The sequence below is a fragment of the Canis lupus genome, unplaced genomic scaffold, assembly GCF_011100685.1.
Source record: "Canis lupus familiaris isolate Mischka breed German Shepherd unplaced genomic scaffold, alternate assembly UU_Cfam_GSD_1.0 chrUn_S588H750, whole genome shotgun sequence".
In the NCBI taxonomy this organism is placed as follows: Eukaryota; Metazoa; Chordata; class Mammalia; order Carnivora; family Canidae; genus Canis; species Canis lupus.
The window spans coordinates 14,005-38,561 of record NW_023331528.1 but is presented as its reverse complement, the minus strand read 5'-3'; the positions used below and the strand labels follow the sequence as shown (position 1 = coordinate 38,561).

Genomic DNA, 24,557 nt, shown 5'->3' with positions numbered 1-24,557 from the left:
GAATCTTTAATTGGGCAAAGAGATATGAACAGGTGCTTCCCAGAAGATATATGAATGGCTAATAAGCACATGACAGATGTTCTATATCATTATTATCAGGAAAATGTGAAAATGACAATGAAACACCACTATACACCCTTAAAATTGGCTAAATTAAAGACTTATTTCCTATACACTGCTGATAGGAATATAAAATTATACCACCAATTGGAAAACAGGCAAATTTTTTAAAAAGTTAAACACACTCCAGACATATGACCAATCAACCTAAGATGGCATATCTTGGTAGAACAATACCATCTCAGTATTTATCAAGAGAAAAAGAAAAAAAAAAAGGCCAGCCCGGGTGGCTCAGCAGTTTAGCGCCGCCTTCAGCCCAGGGGTGATCTGGAGACCCGGGATCAAGACCCACATCGGGCTCCTGCCTGGAGCCTGCTTCTCCCCTCTGCTGGTGTGTTTTTGGGGTTCCTGGGTGGCTCAGCAGTTGAGCGTCTACCTTTGGCTCAGGGTGTAATCCCTGAGTCCCAGGATCCTGGGATCAAGTCCTGCATTGGGCTTCCTGTTTGGAGCCTGCTTCTCCCTCTGCCTGTGTCTCTGCCTCTCTCTGTGTCTCTCATGAATACATAAATAAAATCTTTAAAAAATAAAGATTTTTTAATGTATTTACTTGATAGAGTATGAGAGAAACAACGGACACAGGTAGGGAGAGGGGTAGAGGGAGAAGCAGACTCTTTGCCGAGCAGGATAGCCCTGACTGGGGGGCTCGACCCCAGGACCCTGGATCATGACCTGAACTGAAGTCAGAAGATTAACCCAACTAAGACACCCAGGCACCCCTCTTTGGCCTATTTTTAAATGTTGAGTTGTCTGTCTTGCTATGGAATTGTAGCATTTTTTTAAAGATTTTATTATTCATAGAAATGTAGAGAGAGGGGGCGGGGGAGAGAGAGAGAGAGAGCAGAGACACAAGCAGAGGGAGAAGCAGGCTCCATGCAGGAAGCCCGATGACTGGATCACACCCCGGGCTGCAGCGGCGCTAAACCGCTGCGCCACCGGGGCTGCCCTCCTTATTCTCTTTATTTTGGTGTTTGTTTCGAAACTACTAAACTAAATTAAAAAAAAAAAAAAATTCTTGCTAAAAGCCTTCTTAATAAGAGATTGATTTGACCAAGACAATGGATTTAAAACTCTCAAAGCTCTTCTGAATATTTTAGAAGCTACTTGCATCCTTCCATGTTATTCCCATAGATTTCCTATTGTCTAGAGGTCTAAGAGAAAGATTTTTTTTTAAGGTTTTATATATTTATTCAGGAGAGATACAGAAGGAGAGGCAGGGAGACATAGGCAGAGAGAGAGAAGCAGAATCCCTGAGAGGGAACCCGATGTGGGACTCAACCCGGGATCACTACCTGGGCCGAAGGCAGACATTCAACCACTGAGCCACCCAGGTGCCCCGAGAAAGAAATTTTAAACAAAGTGGGGGTTTCTCCTGGTGTTCTCTGAAGTAAACGTTCTTTTAAGGTGAAGACACATACATGTATTACGTTACATTAAAACCAAGGCAAGAAGGGTCCAGATAAGAGGTCTCCCACTCACCCCAGCCTCCCCCTGCGGCCCCTCCAGCTCCGAGCCACATGGTCCTCTGTAACCATGCAGTCAGGTGCAGCCATGCACTATTGATCCTCTCTCTTCCTATCCACTGGTCTTGCCAGCAGTACTACAAGGTCTTTGAAACCAAAGAACACTTCCACTGGGGTGCAAGGACACATGGCCACAGCTCTGCACCCAAGTCTCTCTTTCCCTGGATTTGGCGGTAAAAGGTGTTGCTCTCGGGAAGGTCAGGTGGCAGAGCGCGCTTACCCCTGTAGGTGGCGCCTGCTCGACCGCGGGAGCTGCCAGGGCCGTGTGCGGGGACCCCCACCCCCACCCCCACCCGGGGCAGCACCTGCCCAGCCAGGCCGGTTCCCAGGGGGCCTGTCGCCCTTCTGAGTCACTGCTCTCACCTACTCTGGCTCCTTGGCCTTCTCAACAGCGCTAGTCTGAGCTACACCCTCTGAAAAGGAAACTGGAAAATAAATAAACGGTTATGAGTTTTCCTCATTCCTTGCGGCAGGTAACTTGATGAACTGTCATCTCACTTGAATTCTTTCCAAACATGCATCTTATTCCTCCTATGATTTTCAAAATAATGATTAAGTGGAAAACGAGACTTGTGCTTGAATAAAAAAAATAAGCTTGGGTGGCTCGGTTGGGCGTCTGCCTTTGGCTTGGGTCACGGTCCTGGGGTCCTGGGATGGAACCCTGTAGTCAGGCCCCCTGCTCAGCAGGGAGTCTGCTTCTCCCTCTGCCCCTCCCCCTGCTCATGTGCGTGCTCTCTCTCATAAATAAAATATCTTTAAAAAAAGTGAATAAATTTCCAGTCTTTCAGGTAAACAGAATTGAGAACATGTGAAGTCAACTCTATTTGAATTTACATGCATATATTTCAACATCTGACTGTCTTATCAGCGAGGCATCTGTTAGATAAACTCACTGCGATTCGTACAGCTGGAAACGATCCTCCTTCTCCAAGGTGTAAAGAGTTCTGAACTCAGAGACGTGGATTTTAGTCTTTGCTTCCCTGAACAACCGCCTCACCTGCCTACAGGGTGCCAAACCAGCCTGCCTGCCTTACAGAATTTCTTCAAGAATTCAGTGAGCCTGGGACACCTGGGTGACTCAGTGGTTGAACGTCTGTTTTCGGCTCAGGTTGTGATTCCAGGGTCCTGGGATCAAGTCCCGCACTGGACTCCCCACATGGAACCTGCTTCTCCGTATGCCTATGTCTCTGGCTCTCTGTGTGTCTCTCATGAGTAAATAAATACAATCTTTAAAATAAATACATAAATAAAAGTAAAAGAACTCAGTGAGCCAGTACATGTGGAAGTGTTTCATAAGTCCCGATGAAGTACCAACCCCGTGCCCGTCAGCACTGACACACCCATCCTGCACCAGCACCCAGACGCATTCTCAGGTGCTAGCGTGAGCACCACATAGATTTAAACAAGGATCCACAAACCTTGAATCTGATGAACTTCTTCTTCCAGGAATGTAGTCCAGACAGATAGATTTGCTTAAGAGCTTCATGGCTCAGCCGCAGGTCGATACCGTCTGGGGTGACAGTGAACTGGAAGGCCACGGCTTGGTGAGCTTCCGCCATCTTCGGCAATCTCCTAGGAGAAGGGGACAGTGTGACACAACCAGCATTTTACCAGGTATTAGCCCTTACCTGGACCTGGGATGTGTTCTGAATTTAGTCTTTCCCAGCCATCTAACAAACTTCATATTCCATTAATAGACCCAATTCCAGGGGCCACTGGCCCCTCCCCGACCTGTCCAGCACTACCCAGCCCACTGTCCCCTCTGCTCAGAGGCCCGGGGTGGCCGGTGGAGTCCAGGAGTGGAACCTCACCCCCACCCCTACCATCAGGCCTCCAGGCCACACCCAGCTGACCCAGGAAGTTGGCAGCCGTTTAGCCACCTGCCAATCTCACTGCCACCCACCAACCTCCTGGAGTCTGGCACAGAAGAAACCCAGAGAGTCCACAGATGAGTCCCTGATGGCCCTGAACCCCTTGTGTCCAGGCAGGAGCACTGGACTCTGGGGGATGCATGTGGCTGCTGTCTTGAGAGACCGGCTCAGGCGCCACTGAAGACTCCATGAAAAGGAGACACAGAGAATCCTCCGGAGTGGGTGTCTATGGGTGTCTCTGCTCAGGCTAGCTGCCCTGCCTCAACCAATAAAAGTGTGTTTCCTTTCAACGGCTTCAGAGCCAGGTCTATTCCGGCTCCCTTCCTCATGGTTCCTGTCTTCTTCCTTGGGGACTCAGGATGCACCTCACGGCTCCCTCCGGCACAGCCAGCCCCTCTGCTACCTCCTGGAGCCCCGGGACCATGCTCCTTCTTCCTAAGCTCTATACCGGATGCCCCACAATAAAAAGGAAGCTAACAGAAGGGGGAAAAGCTACCAAGAACTATAATGAAAACCCAAAATTGTATGTTTTCTTATCACAATTTCTCCTGTTTTTACCTTCTGAAGCCTACTGAGTGGGAGGAGGACCTACCAATATAAACAGGTGTCATGCTTTCAAAGATGCCCAGTTACAAAAGCCAAACTAGCTATTAGTCTTCGGCTAATTGGAACAAATGGTTCCATTACAGGCCCAGAGAGGCATGCGGCCTGCATTTATTTGCTCCTTCGGCAAGCGTTTGTTGACTGCCTCCCACATGCCAGCCACGGGGAGGATGCAGACATTGGCAGTAAAGTCCTCCTCCTGCCCCTCTAGAGCTCACATAGGGAGGCCAAAAAGTAGAGAGGGTCCAAGAGGGGACCTCCTAGATGACATGGAAGCCCAGAAGGATCAGCTGGAGGGCAAGCCTTTCAGGCCCAAAGGTAAAACAGGACTCTGGGCAGAGGTCAAGGGCAGGTCAAGGACAGGGTGGCTGGTGTCAAGAGCAGGCAGCTATGGTCAGAGAGGATGACCCACAGGCAGCCAGGGGAGGCAGCTGGGTTTTATGCTAAGGGTGAAGGAAGAGCATCCAGGGGCTTTAAGTTACTGTTTCTGTCTCAAGAAGACCCCTCTGGGGGCGCCTGGGTGGCTCAGTTGAGGAAGCATCCAACTCTTGGTTTTGGCTCAGGTTATGGTATCAGGGTGGCAAGATGAGGCTCTATGTATGGCTCTGCACTCAGTGGGGAGTGTGCTTGAGATTCTCTCTCTCCCTCTCCTCTCCCTCTCCCTCTGCATCTCCCGTTCATGCTCTCTCACATGCTCTCTCAAATGAGTAAGTCTTTAACAGACAGAAGACCACTCTGGCTGCAGTATGGATGGTGGGCAGGGCAGGGCGTGAGACCAGTAAGAAGTAGAGGCAGTCAGTCTTCCAGGAGACAGTGGCCCAAAGTGGCATGAGTGGGGGTGAGGAGGATAACCCGCTCCAGCCAGACAGGCTTCAGAGGCACCCTGGGGCTTCAGGCTTGATCACTGGCTCAGAAGAGCCACTGCCTGACACAGGAGAGTCTCTGCCTGGGGACGACAAGTCGGGGGTGGGAGCAGAGGAGTGGTGTGTGGACTTAACCACATGTGACGTGGCTAGGGGCAAAGGGAGAGGCTGGGACAGGCACACCTGGGCACACCTGGGAAGAGTCAGCACACAACCTGCTTTCATGATCATGGAGGCAAAGAGCAAGTCGGCAAAACTCAATCCACTGGGAATCACCTTAGCTTAACGCAACCTGCAAAGTGTTCATGGTTATCTACGTGTTATTCAGCAGGCATGGAGCCAAGCTCCCTAGCCTGGCCGATTCTGAAGAAACAGATCCCATGTCTGAAAGCAGCAAGATCTCCAAGCAAAGGGCTCCTGCAGATAATGCAGGATGTTGAAGAGGGCACCTCAACAGCTCTGAATCCTGTTCTCAAAAAGCTATCCAGGTGGCTCAAGGATTCTGCTAGCGCCTCAAGGCCACCTCTTAACCCCTCCCCACAAAGACTGCAGGCTACACATGTGGCAGGAGGCAGGTGTCACAGAGATCACTCTGCAGAGAGTGAAGCATGCAAACAAACTTACGGACTGGCCACCCTCGGGATGATTTATAAGCTCTTTCCAGGGCTTTATACAGATGTGAGGGATTATTAATGGCAGGAGATGGAACCTAAACATAGCGTCTGCAGTCAATTCTATCTGAAGGTGTGGGTCCAGTGTTTGCTCAGGGGTCTGACCTCTGTCAGGGAGGCAGGCGAGACAGTATCTGCAGAACCAGGTTTGCAGTATCTGCAGACAAAGGTTTGAAGAACTGCCTGTGCAAATCTAGTAAGTGAAAATCCCACCCTCTGTCCTGGCATCCACAGACTCGTGTTTAAAAACATTTACAATCACAGGGGCGCCTGGGTGGCTCCGTCAACGGTTAGGCGTCCGCCTCGCTCTCAGCTCAGGTCTTGATCTCAGGGTCCTGAGTGCAAGCTCCATGCTGGGCACGGAGCCTGCGTTTAAAAAAAAGAAGAAGAAGAAGAAAGAAGGAAGAAGAAAAGGAAGAAGGAAGAAGGAAGAAGGAAGAAGGAAGAAGGAAGAAGGAAGAAGAAGAAGAAGAAGAAGAAGAAGAAGAAGAAGAAGAAGAAGAAGGGGCAGCCCAGGTGGCTCAGTGGTTTAGCGCCATCTTCAGCCCAGGGCATGATCCTGGAGACCCGGGATCAAGTCCCACGTTGGGCTCTCTGCATGGAGCCTGCTTCTGCCTCTGCCTGTGTCTCTCTGTGTCTCTCATAAATAAATAAATAAAATATTTTAAAAAAAAGAAAAAGAAAAACAATATATGCTTTCAATGCTACCTCCTATCACTGTCGGGGAAATGCCAATCAACACTGAGGCCAAATGCCACTGTACACCCACCAGGATGGCTAGAATCCAAAGGATGGAGGGTAACAAGTGCTGGCAAGGCGGTGGAGAATCCAGAACCCCCATGTGCTGCCGCTGGGGATGCACAACAGTGCAGCTGCTATGGACACCAGTCTGGTGGTTTCTCAAAACATGGTGTTAGTACACAGCCCCGCACTTCCACACCCCGGTGTCCATGCTAGAGAACCAAACACGTGTCCACCCAACATCCTGTACACAGAGGTTCATAACACCATTACTCAAATAACAAAAAAAAAAACAAAAACAAAACAGAAACAGCCCAAATGTCCTTCCACTGATGAATGGGTAGAGAAAATGTGGCCTATTCATCCAATAGAATGTTCTTTACTATTAAAAAGGAGTGAAGCACCTGACACACGCTACCACACTCATGAACCTTGAGGATATCCTACTATAGGAAGGAAGCAGCCAGACTCAAAAAGCCACATACTGTACACCTCCATTTATGTCAAGTGTCCAGAACAGGCAAATCTACAGAGCCAGAAGGAAGAAGTGTTTGCTGGGGGTTGGGGTACACATGACCACTGAGTGGGGTGGATGGCCGAGGGGAGGGATGGTGCTGGGTGCCCCTGTGTGTGAATGGATTCAACCCACTGAAGTGCATGCTCTGGGTGGGCATAGGGACAGTGGGTGAAGTCATACCGCCATAAAGCGGTTGTTTATTTTATTTTATTATTTTAATTTATTTTAATTTATTTTAGACTTTATTTATTCATGAGACACACAGAGAGAGGCAGAGACACAGGCAGAGGGAGAAGCAGACTTCTCAAGGGGAGCCTGATGCAGGACTCGATCCCAGGACCCCAGGATCATGCCCTGAGCCAAAGGCAGACACTCAACCACTGAGCTACCCAGGTGCCCCTAAAGCTGCTATTTTTAAAATGCAGCCTCTCGAGCCTCCTGAAACTCAAGTGTCATCTATTCAACCTTCATGTGCCTAAACCTTCTCTCCCAAACAGGTAAGGCAGGTGGGCAGGGCCATCAGTGTCCCACTCAATGAGGACTCCTCCTCCAAACAACTGTCAGCTCATAGCATCGAGGAATTACTGTTAAATATTTTTAGGTGGCATAGGATAGTGTGGTTATGTTTTAAACGAGCTACTATCTTTTACCGACACGTGCTGAAGTATTTATCAATGCAATTTCATCTTTCGTCAAGTCTAGGGTCAGCTTCAAGATCCCTGGGGGTGGAGCGCACAGAGGAGCAGAGGTAGAAGCTGGCCACCGGTGGGAACTGGTGAAGTCGGGCAGCGGCCGTTATCGGGGTCTGCTATGCTGGGCTCTTTTCTCCTGTACGTTTGTGATTCTCTCTTAATAATTTCTTAAAATAGGGCGCCGGGGTGGCTCAGTCCGTGAAGCACCTGCCTTTGGCTCTGGTCGTGATCTCAGGGTCCTGGGATCGAGCCCCACATTGGGCTCCCTGCTCAGCAGAGTCTGCTTCTCCCTTTCCCTCTGCTTGCAGCTCCCCTACTCGTGCGCGCGCTCTCTCAAATAAAAAAAATCATGATTTCTTAAAACGTATCTAACAAAATAAAATACCTGTCCACTGTAGCTCAGCGCTACATCTGACCCTCAGGAATGAACTTTCAAAGCTCCCAGGCCCTTTGTGAGCTCATCAGTGTGTCTGCCTTCTGGGGACACCTCACCCCTGAGCCCCACGAGCCACGAGCCAGCCTCAACAGAGCCATGGCTGGGCCCCTTAACCAGGCATGGAGACAAAGTCAAATAAGGAGGGGTCTGTTTCCAGGGCTGCTGTCTGCCCACAAGCCTGCCCTTGCATTCCACTGTGTCCACAACATAAGAATATCTACCGACCCACCCAACTACACCTAGAACAACAACAACAAAGACTGTCTGTGGGATCCCAGCACCCCTGACCTACTGCACCCTGGCAGGAACTGCTCGCTCTGCACCGGAAGCGGGGCACACCCTCACCTTTCACCCAGGTGGGTGTGGGTGAAGCCTGCCCGCCTGCCCTGCCTCCCCGTCTCCCCAGAAGGACAGCCGGAGTAACTGATATAGGCACAGCTACCGTCACTTCCCAAAGGCTGGAGGGGAGGCCAACCACGCCGGAGGCTGGAAAGAGGCAACCTGCCCAGGGGAAGGAGACAAGCCATCAATTAATTCATGGACAATTATGAATCAGGGGACCTCAAAAGAGCCCCAGTGAACGTCACTGTACTACACGGCAAGGCTGTCTTCTGTTCTAAAAGTTTTCAATCATACATGCTGCACACACAGTCTGGAATAGTACCGATGAACCTGCTGTGTCCATGTGACACTGCCCAGTCTCTGAACTCTCCGTTCCCGGGTTGGCCTCCCGGGAGACCCTGGCCAGGCAAGGCTGTCCTGTCATTCTGTCAGCACAGCTGGAAACCCCAACACCCTGGAAGAGGAAGGGCCCTGGGCCAGTTGGCAGGCCAGGCCTGCGTGTGGATGCAGGCCACTTACGATCGACAGCCTCTTCACTATCCCTCCAACCAACCTTCCAGCACAACAGTGAAGGCCACAGCACAGTGGCCCTGGAGAGGGCAGGCCATACCTCCCTCCCTGCCCCTTGGGGCTGTCACTGGGCTCTGCAGTGTCCAATCTATGACATACAACTAAACTGTTAGTGTCCATGGGCTGGCCTCACTCACTCCTGGACAAGGTGACCGGGCACAGACACCTTCCCACAATCTCTCTGCTCCTGCCACTCGCCCCTCTTAGGGATTCTCAGGATTCTGAGCTGGGGGCCACTGGTTCCTCTTCCAGCCCCTCTGCACCCCAGGACTCAGCCCCCCGCAGGACCCTGCCTGGGGCTCTAACCTCTCCCTGCACACACAACTCACCATTTCATGCACACCTCCACTGACACCAAAGCTAGTCAACCGCAAATTCATCCCGTCACCTTCCACACACCCTCCCCGTTTCTCCCTCCCTAACACCGCCACTGCCTGCTAGGCCCAGGCATGCACACAGGCTGGAGTGTCCTCATGCTGCACCTCACCCCTGTGCTGGGTGCAAGCACCAGAACCTGATAGTCTGGAAAGGTATGCTGCCCCTCACCCCCACTGCCACCATACCATCCTCACCTGAGCACCTATCTACCTGGGTGGAAAGAGGTGGCTTCTCTGGGAACAAAGTTTACAGGGCATGACTGCTGGGATCCACCTCCTGCTCAGCAGGATGCGCACCTGCACTCCGAGTTCTCACATGGCTAGAGAAAACACCTGTACCGGCGAGAAAAGCAGAAAAGACGAGGGAGAGGGAGAGGCTGCAAAGAAACCACAAAAGCATAAAAGAGAGCTTTACTCCCCTTTGGGTCACTCATTATTTCCCTCGAATCATCTCCACCGGAAGCCCTGACAAGAAATCTGAGCAGGAGGGAAGAGAGTGACAGCAGACGCACCCTCTGGGAACACAGGCTGGCTCCTCCTCCCCCAGAAGCCCTGGTTGTGCTAGGGGGAAGGCCCCTTGGGGACTATTCTTGATGTCAGGCCACCTCTTGCTGTGCACCTGCCAGACCAGTTTAGGGGTAAACCAGGAAGTGGCCACTTGAGGCACTTGAGACGTGAAGAAATTTACCCAAAGTGCTGAAGATAGAAAGAAAGCCCCCTGGGTCTATGTGGCTTGGCATGCTGTGGGGCTGTGGACCTGCTTATTTTTCCTGGCACGGCAGAAACCACCTCTGGCCGCCTCTGGTGGAGAGTGCCCACCTGGGAGCCCCAGCTGACGTGAGCTTGCATGAACCTCCCGGCCTGGAACACACCTGGGCGCTGCACCCCCAGGCTGAGCATGGGAACCATGTGACGTGCTACTTTAAAAATCATGAAGCCCACTACTGGAGAGAGAGTCTACAAGGTCTGCACCAGAGAACTTAAGCATCTTATGTTAATCTGCTCTCGGAAAGACACCAAGATCCGAGTTGAGAGCAACGACCTATTTATGGCAATTTTTATAAATTCACATCACTGGTCTATTATGCGGCTGTTCCTACAGCTTCCCAAGCCAGACCCCCACTTGGGCCTTGGCCGGGAGAGCCTGCTAACTCCAACTCACAGCTGGGATGCCTTTGCTCTCTCTCCATTCCCATCTTCTGGGTTCACACTTAGCTTCAAACTCCCCTTCTGCAGGCTGCCTTTGACCCCACATTCCCAGAGAACCGAGTTCCACCAGGTTTCAGCTGGTGATTCTCCCCACACAGGCTGGAAGGTGACTTTCATTTGTAAATCTTTCATTTAGGTGGCGTCTGGGTGACTCAGTTGGTTAAGCATCTGCCTTCCGCTCAGGTCACGATATCAGGGTCCTGGGATCGAATCCCTGAGTCAGGCTATGCTCGGCGGGGAGTCAGCCTCTCCATCTCACATGTGCATGCTCCCTCCCTCTCTCTCTGATAAATAAAAACCTTTTTAAAAACTTTAAAAAAATCTTTCATTTAATCTCCCAACGGAAGTGAGGAGTGTCTCCAGGACACAAATCCTTGTTCTACTCTGAATCCATTGAGGACCACAGACAGACAGCTCTCTAACACTTAATGCCAAGTGAATGCTGGGGGCGGGGGGTGGGGGCTGACGTAACACATACTTTAGTTTCAGTAAGACTACTTTAATTTTGATAACTGCCCAATGCCACTCACCCCATCTTTGGACAAAAAAATTGTTCTGTAGTTCATTTTTCATATGTGCCTGCTTTGTCCTCCTCCTCCATCAACTCTTCCTCACCATAATTTGTTCACACAAGGTCAGCGGCCAGCAATCATAACATCAGCCATCCCTAAGCTAGTCCCTTTACCCTTCAGGAGGAGCTGGCCCAGTGCCACCCCCATCCGCCAGGATTCTGGGGCAGGCAGCTGGCTAAGGAAAGGAGGTAAAAGGTCAGCACAATGCAAAGTGCTTAGCCGGCTTCCAAAACAGCCCGGGGGGTAAATTCAGATATGGAAATCACCTCCGTAATAAACAAACAGTAAAACCTGCCCTGTGATATCCAAAATATGTAATTAGTTGCTGTCAGAGGTCTTTCAACCTAACCTTAAAAACAACAGATAAGGAGAGAGAAAGGTAGGTAGGCAGACAGACAAATGCAGCAGATTCTTTCCTGTGCTTTTAACAATGAAAACACAAAAATATTCCTTCTACCAAACTGTGGCTACTGGACAACATGACCCGCGTCTCACCCGCGTTACCCATCTGATTCCCAGGAGAACCCAGGGAAGGGGCACAGAATTTACCAAGGGGCAGATCAACGTGCAGGTGCCAAGACACCTGCCCAAGGTCACAGCCAGCAGACCCACGTCCAACTCCAAACACCACGTGCCTACCTCCCAAGTTAAGTGGTAGGTACTCCATTAAAAGTTCCACGTAAGATTCCTAAAGCTACACAAATATAAAATTAGGTCATCCTGTTGTAACCGAAACGATGTGATTGCAGTCAGCAATAAAACTACAGTAACTACAAACACGATTGGTGCCAACGCTAAAATTATTCACAGGCACCAGCCTCTCCACTGAATTGCACAATTCACGCGCGCACAGGAGTGGGCTCAGCCTGCTATTAAAATCCGGCAAAGGGCGGCCCATCTCATCTAGCGGGTCAACAGCTGTGGTGGGAATCCTTTGAGGAAAGGTTACCCACAGGAAGCAACGGCTTAGCAGCCACGTGGAACACCAGGCAGGGTCTCCAACAGCACAGGCCGTACTCCTCACCAGGGAGGATGCTCGGGCCTCCAACCCTGGAAAAACTCTCCAGAGGAGACACTGTGGGCAGAGCCTGCAGCACGGTCTTTCACGGGGCACCATTCACGTTTATGGGGTAAGGATGCTGAGTCAAGGCAGATTATAGAGGGAATTCTCAATCATCATAGTTTGTTTTATGGCTCCGGAAAAACCCAACTTCTGCCCACAGAGCTAGCATAAAAATAAAGCAAATTCAAATGTACACCTGATATCGTGCCCACTCTAGTAAATAATGGCCAATCAGAAAAATACAAAGAAATATGATCCACGCAAGAGAAAAGAATTCGGGAAAGGTCACCGAGAGTCATGTTTTTATGAAGAAAATACAAAATGCCTCACCAGGCCCCAATCATCTGTGCTCCGCTCAAGTATTTTTCTCCAGATGCAGATCCATAAGCACCTGTGTCACCAGCCATGCCGATGGCGGCCCCTCTGCTGGAAGAAGCATGCCTCCACCCAAAAGAGATCCCTGAACCTCTGCTGCTCAGAGCAAGATATCGTTCCCACAAATGTTCCTGACACCAAGGGCAAGGTGGCTTTCCCTCGCACGCTCCTCACTCTTGCACCCAGAGATGCCGCTGACCTTGCCAAGCCCCAGTTCCAGCTCAGGGCCTGGAGAGGATGGTCCTATCCATAAAACATGCCTGAGGCTATGGTATTATTTGCTAAAACTCATGCCTACTTCATACCCTTGAAACTATTTTCACATCTGGCCTCTTACTGGATCCTCCCCACTCATGAGACAAATCAACAGGTGTCAGAGGCACCATTTTACAGATGAGGAACTGGAAATCCAGAAACACATATAAGGCTGATTCAGTGTCATATCCAGGGGGGTGGGGTGGGGGCAATGCTAACACCCAACACTGCCTGCACAGGGGTCTGGGAAGCAGCCTGGGACAGGGAGACAGACGGGGCACAAGGTTTGGAGAACACAGATCTGGATTCGAACTCCAGCTCTGCCACTTAGCCGTGTGTGTGTGTGTGTGTGTGTGTGCGCGCGCGCGCGCGTGCGTGTAGGAGACAGGGAGACAAGGAGACAGAGAGGGAGGCCTTGAACAAATGTCACTGCCTTATCCTAACATCGTTTCCTGGCACATCAAGTATGCAGAATATGTCCCCCTCACATCAAGTAATAGGCCTGACACCACAGTATGTAGGAACACACTGTACCTTCCGAACTACGGTCCCATGCTCCAGGAACGTGGGTTTCCACGTGTATCTGCCCTCTACTTCTTTCCTAGACCCCTCTCCCCCCTCTCCCCGTTCCCTGCACGCCCTGCCAGCATCAGATACCTCCCAGACCGACCTCCTCACTCTGGTATTCAGCTTGCAGGAGCGCTGCTGATCCATTTCTAGTACACCTTATCGTACCCTAACCTTAACCCCCCATTGTACAACAGAGTGTTTTTGAAAAAATAGAAAGAAACCAAAACTCTTCACGTTAAATCTTTTTAAGGGCAGTAGAGGAGTTGACATTTAGGAAAATTAGTGACAGATGCGTTATCTCATAAATGAGGAAGACTTTCATAAAATGTAAAGTCAGAGTTACAGCCTAAGAAAACTTCTTAAAGGCAAGGTTATTTTGTGTTTGCTTTTAACCTAAACACGTATTACCTTTTACTGGGGCAGTGGGAGGAGGTGCCAGGGCTTCTAAAGAGAAGGAATTAACCCTCAGAACTTGACTCCTCAGAAACTGGACGAGTCCCATCTGCATGGAGCCGTATTTCTCACCAGGGCACGGAAACAAAGAGGTGACCAGACAGGGGTGCGCTGGGGATCAACAGCCTCCTCGGGACTCAGGAGGAAGCCAGTAGACTGGTAGGAAGAGGAGGTCACTGGTCCCTCCCTTGATGTGGGAGGTATGGAGCTTGCAGGTCTCCCATCCAGACATCCCTGAGCACAGTCACAAGGCAAAACAAGGGCACCGGGCAGGTGGAAGAACGTAACAGCTTCCTCTGTCTGCTGCTTGCTTCCCTGGCACAGACTTTCACAGCCCCTAAGGACCCCACCGCATCAGAAAAGTGCAGCAATCCAGGGGAGAACGGATCCCAAATGTTCTTCTCTGGATTAATATCTGAAAGGCCACTTTGGGTCACAGGAATCAGCAGGAAGGCAAGTTTAAGAGTCACGTGGGAAGCAAAGGTAGCAGGTGGCACTCAGGGACGGTCAGAAAGAATCTAGAACACTCAGGTTCCGCGGGGACAGGTGGGTGGTGAACCCACAGCATTGGTGGTATGGAGTCCTTTCTTTTTTTACCTGAGTTACCTGGTGTCCAACAACTAGTTGATAATCTTGTGCAATCTCGCAGCCTTCCACGGTGGCAAATATACTGTACACTGAGAGAGGCAAGCCTAAGGCAGCAGCAAAATTTCAATTGTTGACTTCCAAAAACAGGCAGAAAAACAACCCACGTTACAGGAAAGTAAAGGTGGACATTCCAGAGAACTGAGGCTCAGGATCACCTTACCCCAAAAAGGTCAGTTGGCTTCCACCCAGGGCCTGCTGGGAACCCAAGGTCCACCCATATTTGCGCTGGGTAAAAGGTGAAGTTCACAAAAAGCGGCATAAGCGTCAGAAATCAACAAAAAGAACATATTCTTTACTTGTGTTAATTACCAGATCTTTTTTCCTTTCTTCCTTTTTTTTTTTTTTTTAAAGCACGCCCTGTGCAGCCTAGACTCTTTCTACAGGCACCCAAGGCACTGTGAGAGGGTGGTCCCCGGAGCGGGGACCTGGGCGCGGAGGGGAGGCCAACTCTGCGCATCCTTGGGTCCCCTAAGCACCGCCTTCATGTTGGACCCTGTGCTTGTCCTTACTTATCTGTCAAACAGAACAGTGCTGGCAAGAGCTGCTCAGGAGTGGCTCAAGCATCTGGGGAGAAAGAGAAGAGGCCCCATCAAAGCCAGCAGAGAATCTGTGACACGCACTCTGAACATGCCAATTTTATTTTAGCCTTAACAGCACCAATTCTTCCGGAAGCGAAGTTGAGGCTTCCAGGAGCACCAGCAGCAGCAGCAGCGGCGGCAGCGGCAGCAGCACTCTGGCCTGCCGGTAAGAACCACGCAGAATGACTAAACCTTTTCTCCAACAAAGGAAAAACTGCACCGGATCAAAGTGCAGCAGCAGCCCCGGGCCGCAGCGGGCGCGCTTTCCGCCTCCCACCTCCCCACCGCCCTCCGAGCTCCGCCTGCGTCTTTAATTGCTCGCCTGGAACGCGTCCTCGAGGGCGCCGCGGGCAGCTGCGGCCGCCGCGCCCCGCCCCCCCCGCCCCCCCGCGGGCGTCACGTGACGGCTGCGAAAAGTAGGGGAAAGGTTAACCCGAGCCCCGCCCCCGGCCTGGCGCGTCCCCGGCGCTCAGATCCTGTTCCACCCGCCCGGCTCCGAGAGACCTTCCGGAGCGAGCTGGCGCGCATCGCCGGCGCAGCCCGTCCTCCTCCCCCGGCGACACGCAGCGCCTGTCCGTGGGAAGGCCCGGCCCCGCGTGGCCAACCCCGAGGGCACCGAAGGGCTGCGGGCGCCGGCTGCCGCCCCACGGCCGGCCCGCAGCCCCGCGCCCCAGGCGCCCAAAGCGCGCCCGGAAGGGACTCCCGCCCCAGGAAAAATGAAGTGTTTCTATGAATGGGCGCGAAGGGCCGGGTTGCATCAGCGCGGCCCTGGCCCCAGGACTCCCCGGAGGCCCAGGCTTGACCGCTGGGTTACCGCGCGTCCAGGGTCGGGCCAAGGGCGGCAGCAGCGGGGACGCCAGGTTTACTCCCTGGGCCTCCGGGTTAGGCCACTTGTTTTCGGGACCAACTCGAAAGCTTATTTTGGCCTGCGCAGGAAGCCAGTTTCTGCCACCCTGACACAAAGTATGTGCGCCCCCAAAGGTGGCCCTTTTCTGTTGGACTCCAACAGATGGGAGTTCAGGGTGCGAGGCCGGGTCTAGCAATGCTTCACAGGAAGGAAACGGGTCGTTTCGAGGCGAAGAGGAGCCCCCAGGCTCACAGAGGCTCAACCACCAGACCCCTCGGTCTGAGGCTGCATTCAGTTCCGAGGGACGCGATGGCCCCATAGGCCTTCCCACCAGACCCTGCTTCCCCTCAAAGACCAGCTCATCTATCTGCATTAAGGTCGTCCTCCGTGCACACTCACCGCGAGTCACCTTAAATACTTCGGAGAAAGGGGGCTGGGAGGGGTGCTGTTCGCTGGCACAAAATAAAAAAAAAAAAAAAACCAGGGAGTCCAGCCACGTTCTAATCCCTTAGTTTGAGGTTCGGGAGGAAATCAACACGCCTGAATATCTGGAATGGCCAGAAACCCGACGCCGGTGCAAGAGGATGGTGTAACAAAATACACGTTTCAAAAGGTTAAACGGATTTCTATTTTATTCGGCAACTTACAAAGTTACCAGTTCCCCCACAACAATCTCCCTTTAAATAATTCAACCCAGGGAGCACCGAGGAACCGAAAGCCTTGTCCTGAGCGGGGACTGCTTAAGCGTGTTCTGCACCGAACCTGGTTAATTATACGGGATGGTTAACTCTCGGTGTTCAAGTCGGCCCTCACCTTGGTTCCCTCCAGCTTTCACGAAAGCCAACAAACACGCTGACCCACGGCCTTTCCGAGCAAAACGAAAGGAAAGGAAAAGGTCGTGGCCTCGCTGAGGGAGCGGAGGTCAGGGCTGCACCCGTCGGGGCTCCGGACGGCGCCTGCCGGGGCTTGCGGGCCCAGGGAGCCCGGACCCGGTCACGTGACGCCCCTCCCCCACCCCCGCGCGGCGGGGGGCGCGACCTTGGGCGGACGCTCGGCGCCCACCTGCCCCGCACCCAGGGCCTCACCGGGGGGTGGGGGGCGTCCGCCAGCGGAGACCCCGGCCGGGCGCCCCTGTGGTCCCCGGCGGACGCTCGGGGCCGCGCCTGGAGCCCCGCGTCAAGGGCGTGTCCCGACGGCTGCAATGCGGGGGCAGCCGGGGAGGGGGGCGGACGGCGCGCCGGGGAGTCCTGAGGCCCCAGCGTCCCTCTAGCTCCCGCCTGGAACCCCAGGACGGCCCCCCAGACCCAGTCTACCCCGATGGGGGGAGGGATGCGGCGGGATCGAGAGCGGGTGGACGGCGCCCAGCCAAGTCCAGAAGGCCGAGCATCCGTCCTGCAGCCTCGCCGCCCCTCGGACGGACCCCCACGCCCAAACCATTCCTAAGAGAAGGGTGGGATGAGCGGATGTGGGAGCCGGCGCCCCTCGTGGCCCCGGGCCGGGGGCATCCAGCCAAATCCGGAGACCCGCGCATCCCTCCAGCTCCGGCACCGCACCCGCCGGCGGGCCGACCCTCGGGCGTACCCTCACACCCAATCCACTCCCGGGAGAGGACGGGGAGAGGAGCGAGCAAAGAAGCCAGTGGCCCTGCTAGTCCCGGGCTTGGCGCATCCTGCCAAGTCCGGGGGCTGAGCATCCCTCTCGCGGCCGCACCGGACCCGCACCGGGGACTCGCGCGCACACCGGCCCCCGGCGGACGCCCCCCGCCCCCCGCGATCCGATCCGGGGCGGGAGGTGAGGAGTCCCTGCCGCGCTCGCGTTTCGGGCTCCCGGCGAAACCCGCCGTCCGGGTGGAGGGATGCTGGGGGTTCCCCTCCGCGCCGCGGGGGCCCCCCGCCCCCGCCTGGGTCGGGACCCGGGCAGTCCCCGCGCGCCCCCCCCCGAGCCCGCCGCAGCCCGCAGGCCCGCGCGCCGTCCGCGGGCGCAGCCTCGGCCCAGCCTTACCGAGTCAGCGAACGGAGGCGCGGCGGCGGCGGCGGAGGCGGCGGAGGCGGCGGCGCACTGAGCGCTCAGCGAGCGAGAGCCGGGGGCTGGAGGGCCGCGGGCGAGGCCGAGTGCACCCGACGCCGCCGCCGCCGATTGGCTGGAGCGTGCGGGGCTGCGGTGCGGGCGGGGCTGAGACTCCCCGCGCGGGGCGGGCGGAGGGGGGGGCCGCGGGGGGGGCGGGACCGGGGCGGGGCGGGGCCTCCGCAGCTCCCCCGGGAGCGTGTCGGGTGAGGAAACTGAGGCTGCTGGGGGCACGCGGCCAACGCCTCTGCCAGCCTGGGGCCCGGGGCGAGAATCCTCAGCCCGGAGACTCGGTTTTTCATCTGAAAAATGGGCCAACTCCCGTGGGCCAAGCCCGTAAAAGTGCTTAGCAGGGTGCGGGGTTCACGCGAGCCCTCCACAGCCATTGCCGCCTCTAATCCGCAAAGCGCCCCCATAAATAGCCGATCCCGGCCGGGGCTGCAGAAAGGATCACTAACTCGCGCATGACCATATGGCTGAGAAAATGGACCCGACGCTGGAGCCAAGTCTAACTCCAGAGCCGTCGCCCCAAATCCCCAAATCGGACATTGTCCCCGGAGTGACAGCTCAGGCGAGCCGGAGGCCGCGTGGCTCGCGGAGCCAACCCGCTGCTGCGAGTTCCCGCGACCCTTCTGAGAAGGCCTCTTCCTCCTCATCTAACCGGGAGAAAAACACCTCCCTCGGGGGCTTTGGTAAGATTTGGCAAATTAATCATTCAGGCGCCTAAAGCAGTGTAGGTGCCAGGAAAGACCTGGCTGGTAGTGGGGACAGAGTGACCCAGAGACCCTTGCGTGGGCGGACCCCCGGGGCCTGGGCCGGCAGCTGCCGCAGGGCGCTCAGGTCAGGGGCGCAGCGGTTCCCCCCGCCCCGCCCCGCCCCGCCCCGCGCCTTCCCTTCCCTCTAGCTGGTGGCCCTGCAGGTAACAGGTGCTCCGTAAAGGCCCCAGGTTTATGAACAGAGACCCGGCTCTCCTAGAGCTCAGTGACTTCTTTGGGCAATGAAAAGGCCATGCTTGCCTCCATCTTTCTGCCTGTATCCTTTGGTGGTTACCACTGGAAGGTTTAGAAGAGAAAATGAAAGTTCTCTCTTGTTCCCGCCCCCGTCACTGCTGCTACTACAGTTAACTGTTGGTGTGCGCTCTCCAGGCTGTTTGAAGTGAAGTCACAGGATCTGTGCTGTTTGTGACACTCTTGTTTTCACTTGGCTCCCCCCTTGGACGACGGTTCCCTGTGGAGATACAGAGATGACCTCCTCTGTCTCGGTGATGAACGCGCCCCACGGCCCTTAGAGCCCCTTTTCACCATTGCGGGTATAAATAAAGCTGCACTGGCTGTGAGTGGGCCTCTCTGAGCTCTGATTTCTCTCTGTAGATCCCTAGTAGTGAAGCAACTGAGTCAAAGGGCAGGCACCTGTGACATTTTGGTGACATTGGTGTCACTTGCAGAGCCGCCCCAAAGAAGCTTACTGGCATCTATCTATTCCTACCCAGGCATGGGAGTGGAGTCCTGTCTCTAGGGACCATCAGTGCTGTCTGTCTCTATCCGCTCTCTTCATGTTTCTCAGTCCTAAAGGAGAGCGTGTAGATAATGCTATTTATTTTAATTTGCATTTCTCTGAAGTTAGAAGTTAGAGATTTCCCGCCACTGCCGGCTCCCATCTTGCCCACCAGGGATCCCAGGCTGCGACACCCCCCACCCCTCCCCTCCAGATTTCGCAGCCTGCCAAAGCAGGTGGGCTGGGCCAGGGCACACCTGCAGAGACCTGCATCCTCTACTCCACAATCATGGCAAGTAGGCTTTCCAGGCTTGTCTCAAATGCTCTTCCCTCTCCTTTCCCTGGAACACAACAGCTGGCGGTCTGCAGGTCCCAGCCCAAGGTCACTTTCTTCCTCACTTAAGTCCCATGGTGCTCCCCTCTGGGATCAGCCCTGCGCTGTGTATGTTCCCAGGGCTCTGTGGCCTTGACCTTACACACCTCCCTGCGCACGGTCCCCGTGTCACCTTGCAGGCCGGGTGAGGCAGGGGCAAAGGCAGGACTGCCGTCCATGGGGCCACCAGGTCGCTACAGTCACCTGTGCCCCAGTGACTGGGCTCTTGGGCCACGGTAAGGAAGCCCACGCCTGCCAGCAGTTCCAGCCAGAGCATGGAGGCCTCATTCTCCTCCTGTGCTCTGCTCCCCGAGACTGCAGCTCCCCAGGGCCGCTTAGCAGCCACTATTAATAAAAAGCCCAGGAACTAGGCCTCTGGGGAGCTCCGGGCCTTTTGAATCCTGTGTTCTCTTTCGGCCAAAAATATCCCAGAGTCGGCCTCAGAAACTAGAGTAATCTTTCTCAAGGTCCGTTTCTGTTTTTGTTCTTTTTTCAATTCTTCCCCAGTTTGAATGGAACATACTATAGCAGCTGCCTATTGTGGCTATACAGAAACCTTTTTTTAAAAAAATGCATGTACTGTCTTTATTATCACTAAGAAACCCCCCCTTTTTTTACTCTGAAAATATCTTTTTTTTTTTCAGGTTTTCTTTATTTATTCATGAGAGACACAGAGAGAGAGACAGAGACAGAAACACAGGCAGAGGGAGAAGCAGGCTCCATGCAGGGAGCCCGACGTGGGACTCGATCCCGGGTCTCCAGGATCACACCCTGGACTGAAGGCGGCACTAAACAGCTGAGCCCCCCGGGCTGCCCGAAAAATATCTTTTTATGAAAAAATTCAAGCATATAAAAGTTAATGAAATCAATAAACTCCTGGATAACCAAGCAAAACAGTTTCAACAATTATCAAGTGAGGGCCAAGCTTGTTTTTGTCTACCCCTGCCACTGCCTCTGGATTTCTTTAAAGCAAATCCAGAAATCCTACTGTTCTGTCTACCTGTTCTTGAGTACAGATTTCTAAAAGACAAAAGTTCTTTTTTAAAAACATATTCCCCTGTGGGACACCTGGATGGCTCAGTGGTTGGGCGCCACCCTTCGGTTCAGGTCATGATCCCAGGATCCAGGATCCAGTCCCACATCGGGCTCCCTGCAGGGAGCCTGCTTCTCCCTCTGCCTGTGTCTCTGCCTCTATGTCTCTCATGAATAAATAAATAAATTTTAAAAAATAATAATAATAAATAAAAACACATCCCCCTAACACACACACACACACACACACATACACACACAACATACCAAGAATACCATTGGCCAACCTAAAATAGCACAACAATTGTAATACAAAACTTGTAAGGCCTGGGGCAGCGTGGGTGGCTCAGCGGTTTAGCTCCGCCTTCAGCCCAGGGCCTGATCCTGGAGACCTGGGATCAAGTCCCATGTCAGGCTCCCTGCATGGAGCCTGCTTCTCCCTCTGCCTGTGTCTCTGCCTATCTCTGTGTGTCTCTCATGAATGAATAAATAAAATCTTAAAAAAAAAAAAGCTTGTAGGCCCTCTTGGGCTGCCAAGAGCACGGCTGAGTCCCACTCTCCTGCCAGCCTTATTCATTGCTGGCAGCTCCCAACAGGTTCTGATACCAAAACATGTGGGATTTTCTAGAATTTAGCTCTCACTTCCCATAGGAAACAATTTTGTAATCCCGGAGTTCTGTGCTTCTCTCTCCTCTCCAGTGCTTTGAAACCCTCTGAACTTGAACCTTGAGCTGCTGTCAGTAGTGGGCAAATAATAGCAGTCCCACGTCAAGTGGCAATAATATTTGCTCAGCCAGCATCGCTGGAGTTTGGTAAGGACAAAATGAGGTAAAGCATGCAGGTGCAAGCAAACTGTTTCAGACACAGCTCGACCATGTGCTAGTGACAGGAACTCCTAGTAACAACCAAAGGGTATTCTTATTTGAATAGGCTTGCCCTATGACCCAGTCAGTAATCCTGCTCCTGAGTATCACTGAAGAGAAATAAGAGCACATGTCTGTGCAAAGACGTCTGGTACAAGAATGTTTGCAGAAATTTCACTTAGGGGTGCCTGGATGGCTCAAGCGGTTGGGCATCTGTCTTCAGCTCAGGTCACGATCTCGGGTCCCTGGGATCAAGTCCCACCCTTGGGACTTGGTGACTCTCTGCTCAGTGGGGCGTCAGCTTCTCCCTCTCCCTCTGTGCTCGTTCTCTCTCTCTCTCTCAAGTAAATAAATAAATCTTAAAAAAAAAAAAAAAAGAAGTTTCACTCAAATGGACAAAAATCCAGAAACAACCCATGGGGCCATCAACATAGAATGGATAAATATATTGTGATTTCTCCATATAGTAAAGCAATAAGGAGCAACAAAAAAAGGATAAAGGGACACCTGAATGGTTCAGTGGCTGAGCATCTGCCTTCAGCTCAGGGCATCTGGGATCCGGGATCAAATCCCACATCGGGCTCCCTACAGGGAACCTGCTTCTCCCTCTGCCTGTGTCTCTGCCTCTCTCTGTGTCTCTCATAAATAAATAAAATCTTAAAAAAAAAAAAAAAAAAAGAATAGAGTGCTAACACACAAGTGGATGGATCCTACAGATCTTATATCATATAAAAGAAAACCAAACAAACACACAAAATATTTATATGTTATATGATTTATTTGTTGTTTATTTATTTGGTAGAAAGAGAGAGCACAAGTATGGGGACGGTGGAGGGAGAAGCAGGCTCCACTAAGCAGGGAGTCCGGCATGGGACTCAATCCCAGGACCCTGAGATCATTACCTGAGCTGAAGGCAGACACCCAACTGACTGAGCCACCCAGCTGCCCTTGCTGTATGATTTCTATAACAAATGTGCATAATAATTGCAGTGATGGGTGACTGAGAAACAGAGTAAGGAGGCCACGGGCGGGCTCAGTGGAGTAATATGAAAATGCAGGGCTCTATATCCCTCAGATTATGCACTTACTGTTCTTGCTACCTGCATGGTAGGCCTCAATTTCAAAAATTAAAAATTAAGGGGCACCAGGGTGGCTCTGTCAGTGAAGCGTCTGCCTTGGGCTCAGGTCATGATCTCCGGGGTCCTGGGATCAAGCCCCTCATCAGCCTCCCTCCTCCTACTAGGAGCCTGCTTCTACCTCTCCATCTGCCTGCTGCTCCCCCTGCTTGTGCTCTCTCTCTGTGTCAAATAAATAAATAAAATCTTTAAAAAAAATAATAAAAGCTTTTGTTTATAAACAATAAAATGTAGTCAATGAATAACTTATTTCCTGGTTTAGTCATCAGAAATGCAGATATGATTGTCAGCCAGAGCTTGCGATCAGCATGAGGCACATCCACTCTTTCAACAGATGTTTATTCCAAAGTCCAGACTGCCAAGACCCGATGCATTACTTGCCAGCCATGGATAAAAAAGTTGGGCTTCTTGAACTGTAGAGTTTTATTTTAAATAAATCTGGGAACTCTTTATGGAAAATGTCAGAAGAGTTCAAGGGCCACCATTCGGACTTCAGATCCCGGTCATGTCCGAGGTCTGCGCAAACTAGCCCAGCCTGCCTGGAGAGTGTGCACTGGGGCCTGGACCTGAGCTTGTAGTGGGACCAGAGCAGCGTGCTGGTCACAAAGCTGGTGACAGCTCAGTGGGTACTCCTGGAAGTTGACAGCTTGACTGTCCCTAGCTGGAACTGCACCAGCCTGGACACTGGGACCTCAAATATAGGGAAGAGGTGACTGACCCCCCTGCCCCACAGCGCCTGCAAGTAGGTGCCTAGAAATCCAAGTGAGAGCATTAGCAGAAGACTTCTGTGTCAAGAAGGAAATTCCCCCGCTTTGGAGGGAGAAGAAGATGGGCAGCTAGCGCCTTGGGTCAGTGGCTTTTATGCTGGGAGGGTCACTAGTGAGAATCTACTGGCAGCTACAACCTTTTCCCCAGAAAAAATGCACGCATGTAAACCATGGTAAATAATTTAATTCTTGAACCTCCCAAAGCCATTTACAAACTCCTGACTCACACAGGTTAAGAAAAATAATCTGAAATGTGGCAACAAGGCAAAAGGGTATTTGAATATTATTTCATGGGCTTGTTGTCTAACTGGCCCATCCAAGGATTTGCTTCTTCTCTGGGGAAACGTATCTCGACCAGGCCCCAGACTCTATGAAGATTCTATGTGTTAACCAGTAGATTTTTGTCCAACAGAAATCCTTTGCATTAGATGCGAGGAAAAAAAAAAGTAGAAAAAAAAAAAGTATTCCAGGGCACCTGGGTGGCTCAGTCGGTGAAGTGTCTGCCTTTGGCTCAGGTCATGATCTTGGGGTCCTGAGACAGAGCTCCGTGTCAGGCTCCCTGCTCGCTGGGAAGCCTGCTTCTCCCTCTCCCTCTGCTGCTCCCCCTGCTTGTGCCTGCCCTGTCAGATAAACAAAATTTTAGGAAAAGGAAGAAAGGAAGAGAGTGAGGGAGGGAGGGAGGGAGGGAGGGAGGAAAGGGAAGGGAAGGGAAGGGAAGGGAAGGGAAGGGAAGGGAAGGGAAGGGAAGGGAAGGGAAGGGAAGGGAAGGGAAGGGAAAAAGAAAAGAAAAGAAAAGAAAAAAGAAAAGAAAAGAGACTCAAAGGTATGATTTCATTGCCCTGTAGGATGTTAAGGAGTTTTGTACCTATTTAGGATAAACTTCAGATTTTTTTCCACCTTCCTGTGTAGGGAAAACGCAGCTCTTCCTGCCCTGT

The 24,557-nt window shown here is 52.6% G+C and overlaps 2 long non-coding RNA genes across 2 annotated transcripts; one reads left to right on the top strand and one right to left on the bottom strand.

The window, feature by feature from the left end:
• Window positions 1-3,058: 3,058 nt before the first annotated feature.
• Window positions 3,059-18,022, bottom strand: LOC119879304. Its single transcript, XR_005387451.1, has 2 exons — window positions 17,895-18,022; window positions 3,059-3,212 (listed from the first exon to the last, which is right to left on the bottom strand). It is a non-coding gene; the product is annotated as an uncharacterized LOC119879304 (long non-coding RNA).
• A 96-nt stretch (window positions 18,023-18,118) lies between these two features.
• Window positions 18,119-19,293, top strand: LOC119879305. The gene is made up of 2 exons (XR_005387452.1): window positions 18,119-18,649; window positions 19,103-19,293. It is a non-coding gene; the product is annotated as an uncharacterized LOC119879305 (long non-coding RNA).
• The last annotated feature ends 5,264 nt before the right edge of the window (window positions 19,294-24,557 follow it).